This window comes from Tamandua tetradactyla, chromosome 9 (assembly GCF_023851605.1).
Source record: "Tamandua tetradactyla isolate mTamTet1 chromosome 9, mTamTet1.pri, whole genome shotgun sequence".
NCBI classification, from domain to species: domain Eukaryota; kingdom Metazoa; phylum Chordata; class Mammalia; order Pilosa; family Myrmecophagidae; genus Tamandua; species Tamandua tetradactyla.
The window spans coordinates 8,593,197-8,605,087 of NC_135335.1; positions in this window are offsets into that span (position 1 = coordinate 8,593,197).

Genomic DNA, 11,891 nt, shown 5'->3' on the forward strand with positions numbered 1-11,891 from the left:
TCCAAACCATCAATTTCTAGTTTCTTTCTACCCAAGAGCTCAATTCTTAGCTTATCTCTTTCCTCATGCATTTTACTAGAAGCTGCATGGAAAAGCCAAGCTGCATTTTCCACATTTCATTTGGAAATCTCTTTAGCTAAGTATTCCAGCTCATCACTTTAAAACTCTACCTTCTATCCAACACCAGGACATGATTCTGGAGAAGGGTCTTTCCTTGCTCCTTCCTTGCTGATTGCCAGCAGTCCTTGGGTTTCCTTAGCTGGTAGATACCTCATTGCAATTTCTGCCTCTGTCATCACATGGCCTTCTTCCTTATGTGTCTGGGCATCTTCAAGTGACCTTTTCATAAGGACAGCAGTCACTGGATTTAGGACCCACCCTAATTCAGTGTGACCTCATCTTAATTTAACTAATTACATCTGTAAAGACCTGTCTTAGATTTCTAGGACTGCTGTAACACAACTGATGGTTTAAATCACAGAAATGTATTGTCTTACAGTTCTGATGGCTAGAAGACAGAAATCAAAGGGTCAGCAGAGCCATGTTTCCTCTGAAGTCAATGATGTTCTTTGGTTTGTGATGTAACTCAATCTCTTTCTCTGTCACATGGCCATCTTGTCTCTTTGTGTCCAAATTTCCCCCTTTATAGGGACACTAGTCATAATGAAATAATGGCCCACCCAAATCTATTTCAGCCTCATTTTACTAAAAATATCTTCAAAGACCCTATTTCTAAAAAGGGGTCACATTTATGAGACCAAGGGTGAGGAGCTGAACTTATCTTTTAGGGCAAAACAATTCAATCCACAGCAGACCTCATTTCCAGATAAGGTCACATTCTGAGCTTCCAGGTAAACATGAATTTTACAGGGACACTACTTAACCCAGTACAAGAAAACTCATTGAGTATATAGAAAAATTCAGTAGAGAGCCCAGAACCCCGTTCCTAAGAAGTAGGTTTAAATCAGCCCTTAGTAAGGTCTAGTCTAGATCTACTATAAAAGAGCTTCAAATAAACCTTGAAAAGCTCAAGCTAATCCACAAGTAACTAAATGCCAGAAAAGTCTGACACTTTTTAAAGGAATTCAATAAAGCCCCAGTATTCAACAACGTCAAATTCATAACGTTTGACACCCAATAAAAAATTAATGCACATGCAAAAAAGGAAGAAATTTTAAGTCAATAACCAGGAGAAAAAGCAATCATTTAAAAGCAAACTCAGATGATGACGTTTGTCCTCATATTGACTTAATTCAATCTCTATCAAAACCTCAGCTGCCTTTCACAGGATTTGACAAGCTGACTCTAAAATTTATTAGGAAATTCGAGGGGCCCAGAATAGCCAAAACAACTTTGAAAAAGAATAACAAAGTTGCAAAGACTCACATTTCCTCATTTCAAAACTTAATACAAACCTACAGGAATCAAGAGAATGTGGTATTAACAGAAGAATAGACATACAGATCAATGGGATAAAACTTGAGAGTCCAGGAATTAGCGCCCTTACATTTATGGTCAATTGATTTTTATTTATTTTTTTGTCAATTGATTTTTGACAAGGGTGTCAAGATAATTCAATGGGGAAAGGACAGTCTTTTCAACACATGGGTCTGAGATAACTAGATGTCCTCATGCAAGACAATGAAGGTAGATGCCTTCCTTACCCCATCTACAAAAGTTAACTCAAAATGAATCATATACCTGATTGTGAAAACAAAAACTATAAAAATACTGGGGGAAAAAAAGTAAGAATACATCTTCATGTCTTTGGACTAGGTAATGGTTCCTTAGCTCCAATGGCAAAAGCGCAAGTGGTAAAAGAAAAAAAAAAGACAGATAGATTAGACTTCAACAAAATTTAAATCTTTTGTGCTTCAAAGAGCACCATGAAGAAAGTAAAAAGACAACCCAAGAATGGGAGAAAATATTTATGAACCTTGTATCTAAGAAGGGACTTGTATCCAAGAATAAAGAAAAACACAATACAACAATAAGCCAATTGAAAAATGGACAAAAGACTTGAATAGACATTTCTCCCAAGAAGATATGCAAATGGCCAATAAGCACATGAGAAGATGTTCAGCATTGCTAGCTCTCAAGGAAATGCAAATCAAAACCACAAAGAGATACCACTAAGGCCTAAGAAATACTAGGATGACTACAGTAAAAAAGACAATGACAAATGTTGGTAAGGATTGGAAAACTTGGAACCCTCATACATTGTTGGTGAGAATGTAAAATAATGATGATTCTTCGGAAAAAGCTTGGCAGTTCCTCAAAAAGTTAAACATAGAGTTGCCACATGACTCACTCCTAGGTATATACCCAATAAAAATGAAATCATATGTCCACACACAAATTTGTATGCAAATGTTCATAGCAGTACTTTTCATAAAAGTCAAAAGGTGGAAACAACCCAAATACCCATCAACAGCGGAATGGATAAACAGAATGTGGAATATCCATACAATTGAATATTATTTGGCCATAAAAAGCAATGAAGTTCTGGTTCATGGATGAACCTTTTATATTATACTAAGTGAAAGCAGTTAAGCACACAAAAGGCCACAGTATTTTATGATCCCATTTATATTAAAGGTTCAGATTAGGCAAATCTATACAGACAAGAAACAGATTAGTAATTCCAGGGGCAGGGGGAAGAGGGAATGAGGAGTTACTACTAATGTACCTGGGATTTCTTTTAGGGGTGCTGAAAATGCTCTGAAATTAAGCATAACTTGGTGAGTATGTCATTGTATAACATGGTGAGTATACTAAAAACCACTGAATTGTACATTTTTAAAGCATAAATTTTGTGGTATATGAATTATAATTCAATAAAGCTATTATTAAAAAACATAATTGAAGCTTTCTGCTTCTCCCTGTTCAATAGTCAGCCACATTCCGTATGGGGCCATTGTTGCCTTATCTGTCAGTCACGATGGTGAAGGGTGGAGTAAATGGGTTTGGCCATACTGGGCTCCTGATCACTAGAGACCAGCAAGGTGGAGGGTGTTGCCATCGATGACCCCTTCATTGACCTCAACTGGATGGTCTCCATGTCCCAGTATGATACCTCCCATGGCAAGTTGAAAGGCACGGTCAAGGCTGAAAACGGGAAGTCTGTCATCAATGGGAAGCCCATTACTATCTTCTAGGAGCAAGATTCCACCAACATCAAATGGGGTGACGCTGGTGCTGAATGTCGTGGCATCCACTGGTGTCTTCACTATGTTGGAGAAGGCTGGGGCTCACCTGAAGGATGGGGTGAAAAGAGTTCTCATCTTTGCCCCTTCCACTGATGCCCCCCGTGTTTGTGATGGCATGAACCATGAGAAGTATGACAACCCCCTCAAGGTCATCAGCAGTGCTTCCTGCCCCACCAGCTGCCTGGCCCCCTGTCCAAGGTCATCCATGACAACTTTGGCATCATGCAAAGACTCACGAGCACCGTCCACGCCATAGGGAAAATGTAGGGAAACATCTTCAACACCTAGTAATAGGAGGTCGCTTCCTAAACTTTATACCCAAAAGCACAAGCAACTAAAGTAAAAACAGATAAACAGGAACTCCTCAAAATCAAATGCTTCTGCACCTCAAAAGACTTTGTCAAAAATGTGAAGAGGCAGCCAACTCAATGGGAGAAAATATTTGGAAATCACACATCCAACAAAGGTTTGATATCCTGTATACATAAAGAAATCATACAACTCAACAACAAAAAACAAGCAACCCAATTACAAAGTGGGCTAAAGATATGAATAGACATTTTTCTGAAGAGCATATATAGATGGCTCAAAAGCACATGAAGAGATACTCATTTTCATTAGCTATAAGGCAAATGCAGATCAAGACTACAATGAGACACCACCTCACACCTATAAGAATGGCTGCTATTAAACAAATAGGAAACTGCAAATGTTTAAGAGGATGTGGAGAAACTGGGACACTTATGCACTGCTGGTGGGAGTGTATAATGGCGCAGCTGCTATGGAAGACAGTTTGGGGTTCCTGAGGAAACTAAATATTGAGTTGCCCATGACCTGGCAATACCACTACTTGGTATATACCCAAAAGAGCTAAAAGCAGTGACACAAACAGACATTTGCACACCGATGTTCATAGCAGCATTATTCACAATCGCCAAAAGATGGAAACAATCCAAGTGCCCATCAACAGACGAGTGGATTAACAAAATGTGGAATACACATATGATGGAATATTATGCAGCAGTAAGACAAAGTGACATCCTCAAGCACCTGATGAGATGATTGAGCCTTGAAGTCATAATGCTGAGTGAAATAAGCCAGACACACAATACTGCATGATTCCACTTTTATGACTATGGTAAAGGTAAAATCAGAGGATTATAATACAGAATATAGGGGACCTAGAGATGCACGGAAGCTTGAGATGGGTGAACAGTTAGCTAATGAGGTTGAATTTAATTGTAAAAGAATATATAGAAGTGAAAGCTGTTCACTAGTGAGTCTATATGTAATATTACCATATCAAAGGTGAACATGATTGAAAGGGGGTTGTATAGACGCATGTGTCCCACAGATTAACACTACAAATATAAATAAGTTCTTGCGTGAACTGCTGCAAAGGTATGAATCTTGTACAAAAACTGTATAAGTTCAGGATGCCCTAGCGGGAAGATGCTATCGCATGCTATGGGCCATGTTTAATAGGAAAACATCCACAGTACCACAGCAACACCAGGGGTACATAATGCGGGGAGGGACAAGAGTTAGGGGGGAGTTTGGATTTTCTATTGGGTGAGGAAGTGTCTATTGACTATCCTTCTCTTGGGAATAATGAAATTATCTAAAACAGATGGACTGTAGACTTTGGATGTTATACATGAGACCCAGCAGACAGAGATGGCGAGAGACACCCTGACTGAGAAGCAGATTGTTGGACGATAGTATATACGTATGATCGAACATTGTGCTGCTACAAAAAGGAACAAAGTTGTGCAATGATGTGAATTAACATGTGGGACATTTGGTGAGGCAATAAGCCAGAAACAAAAGAGCAAATATGGTATGATCTCATTTAGAAAATACTTATAAGAAAACTGGGGCCTAGATTGTAAGCTCCTATAGCAGTCACATTTAGTCAGGAGCAGTCATTGTTATTTCTAGATTTTGAGGGGCTGTTTTATATAGGTATGACCTGGTATTTAGAATTAAAAATGAAACCGATCTGGTCAGGATTAAGGTAATTCAGAGTAGGGGTAAAGAAGACATTGCCTGTATTTTAGAACTTCATCTACTCTTTGAGACCAAAGGAAGAAAGTTTTATTATGTTCAGAACCTAAATTTTCTGTAGCACATAATCTAACTCAACCTGTCGGGATAGATTATTTAAACAATCCAAACACAGGGAGCCCAAAATAAGAATGAGGGCCTTTAATCCTGTATAACTTAAGGTAATGCCTGGATACATCCCAGAATATATTAAGCAGATAATTAAAAGTACTGGCAAAGTCCCTTGAGGGATGGGAGAAACAATATAGAACTGTTAAAATTTACCACAGGGGAAACCCTGGATACGGTATCAAACATTAGGGTCACCCAGTTCAGTAGGCCAAGCCCTTGATCTCTTGTGAAGCTTATGTATGTAGCAGAGAAGCTTAACCCACCTGCAGGTAGGCCTGAGAGTCACCTCCTGACAACCTCTTTTGTTGCTTAGATGTGGCCTCTTTCTCTCCAAGCCCAACTCGTAAGTGAAACCATTGCCCTCCCCACTATGTGAGACATGACATCTAGGGATGAAAGTCTCCCTGGCAGTGTGGGAGATAATCCCCAGTGATGAGTCTGGTCTTGAAATCATGGGATCAACAATGCCATCCTGACCAAAAGGGGGAGAAAGAATGGAACAAATAAGGTATCAGTGTCTGAGAGGGTTCAAATAGAGTTGAGAGTCACTCTTATGCAAATACTTTAGTTAGACAAGTTACTATCGTAACTTGCCAAACCCCAACCAAAACCATTCCAGCCAATCCTAAAGAACACCTAGGGCAATATGTAAGATTCTACAAAGGTTCCATGCACTAGGGTAAATTTCCAGAAACCTACAACCTCCTGATGGGTCCCTGGACCAGATAAGTCCTGAGATGCAGAGGGGCCATTCTCTCCAGAACATCAACTAGTTCCATCCCCCTATCCCATATTATTGACAGCCCCTTCCAACTTGAAAAAGTTAGAATGGGCATAGCCCAAATAACCCTAAAGAGTGAGAGAAAGATCAAAAAAGAAAAAAAGAGAGAAGGAAGAATATAATAAATAGAGAAGATAGGATTTAACAAATGAATATGACTGCTAAATCAATATACTGACATTTCTTTTGGTCTCTAATGTCTTGCAGCAGCTAGAAGAAAAAAACGAAAAATCGTGAAACTGTAACCCATACCAAACTTTAAAATCTGCTATGTAACTACTTGTTAAAATGTACTTGGAAATGTACTCCTTTTTTATATATGTTATTTCTCACAATAAAATAAAAAACATTAAAAAAAAAAAAAAAAGGAAATGGGGGCGGGCCACGGTGGCTCAGCAGGCAGAGTTCTCTAGTTCTCAAGGGAGTGAGAAAACCTTCTCGACCAAAAGGGGGAAGAGTGAAATGAGGCAAAGTGTCAATGGCTGAGAGATTCCAGACAGAGCCACGAGGCTATCCTGGAGGTTATTCTTATGCATTAAGTAGATATCACTTTGTTATCTAAGAGGAAATGGAGAGGCTGGATGGAACTGCCTGAAAATGTAGAGCTGTGTTCCAGTAGCCATGTTTCTTGAAGATGATTGTATAATGATATAGCTTTCACAATGTGACTGTGTGATTGTGAAAACCTTGTGTCTGATGCTCCTTTTATCTACCTTGCCAACGAACGAGTAGAACATACGGAATAAAAATAAATAATGGGGGGAACAAATGTTAAAATAAATGTAGTTTGAAATGCTAGTGATCAATGAAAGGGAGGGGTAAGGGGTATGGTATGCATAATTTTTTTTTCTGTTTTCTTTTTATTTCTTTTTCTGAATAGATGCAAATGTTCCAAGAAATGATTATGATGATGAATATGCAACTATGCGATGATATAGTGAATTACTTATTATATATGTAGAACGGAATGATCAAAATAGGAATGTTTGCATTTGTTTTGTGTTTTTTGGTATTCAAAAAAATGAAATAAAAAAATTAAAAAAAAAAAAAAAAGGAAATGGGGGTGGGCCACGGTGGCTCAGCAGGCAGAGTTCCACCTGCCATGCCAGAGACCTGGGTTCGATTCCTGGCTCCTGCCCATGCCATAAAAAAAAAGTAAATGGATGCATTTGCACACCGATATTTGTGGCAGCATTATTCACAATTGCCAATGGATGGAAGAAGCCCAAGGATCCATCGACTGATGAATTGGATGGCTGAACTGGGAAATATCCATACGATGGAATATTGTGCTGCTGTAGGAAAGAATGTAGTTGTGATGCATGTAGTGACATGTGTGAACCTTGAGTACATTATATTGAGTGAAATAAGCCAGAAACAAAAGGAGAAATATTGTATATTTTCAGTAACATGAACTAACTATAATGAACAAATTCTGGGAGTTAAATTCAAGAGTATAGGTTATCAGGGGATAGAAAGAGGGTAACAACTGGACAAGTGGTGTTTAAGGAGTACAGAATGTTTAATAAAGTTGATTGTAAAAGTTCAGAAATGGATAGAACAGTACTGTGGGATGGTGGCACAGTATTGTAAGAATAATGAACAAAGCGGAGTGTGGGTATGGCTGAAAAAGGAAGGCTAGGGTTTGTATTTCACTATAAGGAAAGCTGGTTGATTGTACAAATATAAAAAAATTCTTTCATGAAAAAACATGTGTCACTACTACAAGGTGTTAATAATAGGGTGGCATACGGGAAAAAATACAACTGATGTAAACTGAAGTCTATAGTTAACCGTAGCACTGTTATATTCTTTCATTAATAGTAACAAAGGCACTATACCAAAGTTAAATGTCAATGACAGGGGGATATATGGAGAATGGGATTTTCATTTTCAGAAAAAATGGGAATGTTCTCATATCGACTATGGTGGTGAAGGTATAACTGTGATTACAGCAAAAGCCATTGATTGTACACTTAGGATAGTGTATTAGTTAAGGTTCTCTAGAGAAACAGAATCAATAGAAAATACTCATAAATATAAAATTTATAAGTGTCTTACATAACCATGGGAACGTAGAGTCCAAAATCCGCAGGGCAGGCTGTGAAGCTGACGATTCCGATGGAGGGTCTGGACGAACTCCACAGGAGAGGCTCGCAACCCGAAGCAGGAAGAGAGCCAGTCTCTTCTGAATCCTCCTTAAAAGGCTTCCCGTGATTAGATTAAGCATCACTCATTGTAGAAGACACGCCCCTTGGCTGATTACAAATGGAATCAGCTGTGGACGCAGTTGCCGTGATCATGATTTAATTCTATGAAATGTCCTCATAGCAAAAGACAGGCCAGCACTTGCCCAACCAGACAAACCGGTACCACCACCTGGCCAAGTTGACACATGAACCTGACCATGGCAGGTAGATTATATGGTGTGTGAATAAAGCTGCTAAAAAAATGCAAACTAAAAGGATGAAAAAATATACCATGCAAACACTAACTCAAGACCAGATGCAGTTGAGGCCAATTGCAGCCAGACATCCAGGAAGACCTCCTGGAGGCAGTGACATTTGAGCTGACCTTTAAAGACTATATAGTATTTAGGAATATGAAGACCAAAGAAGTCCATTTGGGCAAAGACCCTGAGTCAGAACAGAGGTATTATGAGTGAGGTACAAGAATTAATTATCACACAATAGGGTCAAGTGAAGGGTTGGCAGTAGGTGAGGTTAGATAACTTCTTTGGGAGAATAGGATGAGTTTTATATCATGAGGGCGATGGGATTCAAAAGCAAGGGGACAGTGACCGGGGAGGTGCAGTGTCTCAGTTTGCCAGGGTGGCTATGACAACTACCACACAATGAGTTGGCTTAAACAACAAGAATTTATTGGCTTACAATTTCAGAGGCTAGAAGTCTGAAATCAAGGTGTCCCAAGAGCGTGCTTTCTCCCCAAAGTCTGTAGGGTTCTGATGCTGTCTGGTCGTGATCCTTAGGGTTCCCTGGCTTACATCTCTGCCTCCTATGCATGGCTTTCTCTATCCCCTAGCGTCTGTTCTTTCGGCTTCTGATGGCTTCCGCGTCTCAATTTCTTTTGCTTATAAAGGACTCCAATAATACAATTAAGACCCACCTGATACTCAGCATCAAGGGATTGAGAAAACCTTCTCGACTGAAAGGGGGAAGAGAGAAATGAGACAAAATAAAGTGTCAGTGGCTGAGAGATTTCAAATAGAGTCAAGAGGTTATCCTGGAGGTTATTCTTACGCATTGTCCTAGTTTGCTAGCTGCTGGAATGCAATATACCAGAAATGGAATGGCTTTTTAAAAGGGGGAATTTAATGAGTTGCTAGTTTACAGTTCTAAGGCCGAGAAAATGTCCAAATTAGAAATGTCCAATCAAAGGCATCCAGGGAAAGATACCTTGGTTCGAGAAGGCCGATGGAGTTCAGGGTTTCTCTCTCAAGTGAGAAGGCACATGGTGAACACAGTCAGGGCTTCTCTCTCTCAGCTGGAAGGGCACATGGCGAATACGGTGTCATCTGCTAGCTTACTCTCCTGGCTTCTGGTTTCATGAAGCTCCCCCAGAGGCGTTTTCCTTCTTCATCTCCAATGGACTCTCCACTTCGTGGTGCTGCAGCATTCTCTGCTCTCTCTCTGAGTCTCTTTCTCCGAAATGTTTCCTCTTTTATAGGACTTCAGAAACTAATCAAGATCCACTCATATGGGTGGAGACATGTCATCCCCTAATCCGGTTTAACAACCATTCTTAACTAAATCACATCAACCAGGGAGATGATCTCATTACAGTTTCAAATATACAGTATTGAATAGGGATTATTCTACCTTTAAGAAATGGGATTTATATTAAAACATGGCTTTTCTTAGGGGGCATACTTCCTTTCAAGCCAGCGCACGCATTATACTGATAACCCCTTTTTCATTTAAGGTGTATTCGAGAGGCTGGAGGCAACTGCCTGAAACTGTAGAGCTGTGTTCCAGTAGCCATGTTTCTTGAAGATGATTGTATAATGATATAGCTTTCACAATGTGACTGTGTGATTGTGAAAACCTTGTGTCTGATGCTCCTTTCATCTATGGTGTGGACAGATGAGTAAAAAACATGGATTAAAAATAAAGAAATAATAGGGAAACATATTAAAATAAATTTAGTAGATTGAAATGCTAGTGATCAATGAAAGGAAGGGATAAGGGGTATGGTATGTATGAGTCTTTTTCTTTCATCTTTTTCTTTCTTTTTCTGGAGTGATGTAAATGTTCTGCAAAATGATCATGGCGATGAATATACAACTATGTGATGATATTGCGAGCCACTGATTGCACACCATGTATGGAATGTTCATATGTTAAGAATGTTCTTGTTGTATGTTGATTGGTTGTGTTAATTAAAAAAAAAATAAGACCTATCTGACGGAAGATCCTATTCACAAATGAGTGCACACCTTACCTGAAAATCCATTTTCAAAGGGCCCCATTTACAAATGGGTTCACACCCACAAGAACTTGCGTTAAGAACGTGTCGTGTGAGGGGGTACACAAATTAATCTACCACGGGCAGGAGCAGGATGAAATTTGAGTTTAGAAAGGTTGATCTGGCTCTGCAATGAAGAATGACTAAGAAGTGGGACCCCAGAGCCAACGGGGCCAGTGAGGAACCTGTTGAAATAATTCAGGCGAGAGATGATGCTGGCATTACTAAGAGTTTAGGATCCAAGAACGCGCCGACTATACTTATGCATTGTAGTGGCCTCGTGGTTTCCAATTCTGACTGCACTTTTACAACTTTTCAATGGCTGAACTCCTCTCCAGCCCGTTGGTTCAGAGTTTCTAGAGATAACCTGTCTTTTTTTTTTTTTTTTTTTTTGCATGGGCAGGCGCTGGGAATCGAACCCGCATCTCCGGCATGGCAGGTGAGAACTTTGCCTGCTGAGCCACTGTGGTCCACCCAACCTATCATTTTTTAAAGCTCCCCAGGGATTCTAGTGCATGGCCATGGGTAAAACCCCCACCACCCTGGATGGTTCCAGACCTTTGGCTTGTGTGTGGCTGATTGCCAGTGGCTAGAACCAAGCCTGTCACGTGCTGTGGTCAACAGATCTTTCTTCGTATCAGCCAACATGCACAACAGCGCTGCGAGGTAGGGAAAATTATTCTGCTCATTTTCCAGATAAGGAAACAAAGGTTGGGTTGTCAGCTCAGCGTCTCAAGGCGAATGAAGGGTGGCACTAGAATCCAGTACTAAGGAATCTCATGCACAGAGGCCAAACTCAGCCTGGGTGCTGGGCTGCCTTGAGTGTGGTGGGGAGTTGGACACCCAGGGGAGAAGGGCCCCAGGGATGATGAAGCAGGGCCCTCTAGGGGAGGAACGGAGGGCCCAGGCTTTGACCCTGTAATCGGTGCTCACCCACACCCTCCCGAAAAAAGATTTTCCCTGCAAAGGGCAGGATTCTTTAAGACACACGCGAGCCCCACCGGCCCAGCCCTGATGGGGCACTAACTGGGACGATATAATGGTTTAGCCCAGTCTGGAAGACATTTTATCTTAACGCAGTATTCAGAATTGAGCAGCCGATGTCCCTTGTGGGGGACCCTCTGTGTACCCCAGGGCCCTGAAGAGCTTCCCCTTCTCATGGTTTTGCTCCTTCACCCCCCATCCCCCATTCCCTCCCCATAGCCCTGCATCCTTGTCGGCTGCACGCACGGCCTTCC